This window comes from Trachymyrmex cornetzi, unplaced genomic scaffold (genome assembly GCF_001594075.2).
Source record: "Trachymyrmex cornetzi isolate Tcor2-1 unplaced genomic scaffold, Tcor1.1 scaffold960, whole genome shotgun sequence".
Lineage (NCBI taxonomy): Eukaryota > Metazoa > Arthropoda > Insecta > Hymenoptera > Formicidae > Trachymyrmex > Trachymyrmex cornetzi.
In genome coordinates, this window is record NW_017300312.1 from 29,763 (window position 1) to 30,732 (window position 970).

Consider the following 970-nt stretch of genomic DNA (forward strand, 5'->3'; position numbering starts at 1 on the left):
CTTTCGAACGGCCGCACGGCTCTCCTCCGAGAGAGGCGAGGGCCCCGCTTCGGAAAAATTCCGAGCGGCCCCCCGCTCCCTCCTACGGACTAGGTCCGCACCTTACCTCACCGGAGAGAGTCCCCAGTGCAATGAGCCGTAGCTCTTGGAGACTCCCCCCAGTGGCATGAGCCAGCCCGCAGCCAGGAGCACCCAGCATATGGACCGACCCGCCGTGCGGGAGCACCCGCTCGAAACTTCTGGGTCTGAGATCCCGAGGGAATCACCCCACCCCCCAAAGAGGCAGGGGAGGCCCCCACGGGAGCCCGGACCCAGTGGGAGCGAAACCCCACATACCATGTCACGGGCGAGGAGCAAACATCCCCCTGACGGTGCCGTGCCACCGGGCGATTGAAGTCAGGGCCGCCAACCCCTACCGGCACATTGGGGAATCATTACGTACGGAACGGCTCCTCCAGGAGCTCCCTCCGAAGAGGGAAGCTCCCTTGGGGTGCCGGACCCGGTGTACAGACTCCTCTTATTCAACGGAGGAGTCCGTACAGGTCGCACTTAGCACCCGGAGCCTCGCGGCTGCCGGGTGAGCCCCCTCACCACAAGGTGGCGACCCACGAGGGGGTACTTAGCCTTTTTGTTTTTTTTTTACGCTGGGGAAATGCATTTACCCATACCCGGCCTCTCGGGGGAGAGGGACAGGGTTATGTGGGACTCCTCAGCCAAACTAACTGATCGACGGAGACTACCCACTAAAATGTCTCAGCGAATGTCCTACGTTGGGCGTGAAGTTGGGTCGAGGAGGGCTCGAATCATCAGCGCTCACCTCCGCGGCCCATCCTCCAACTCCCCCCTTTGCCATCTCTCCAACTCTACTCTTCTGTCCTCAAAAAATTGTCCTCTTTCTCCCATCCATCCTTCTAAATTCTCCCTCCTCGTATTCCCTCTCGACTCCTCCCAACATAACCACGCCAACTCC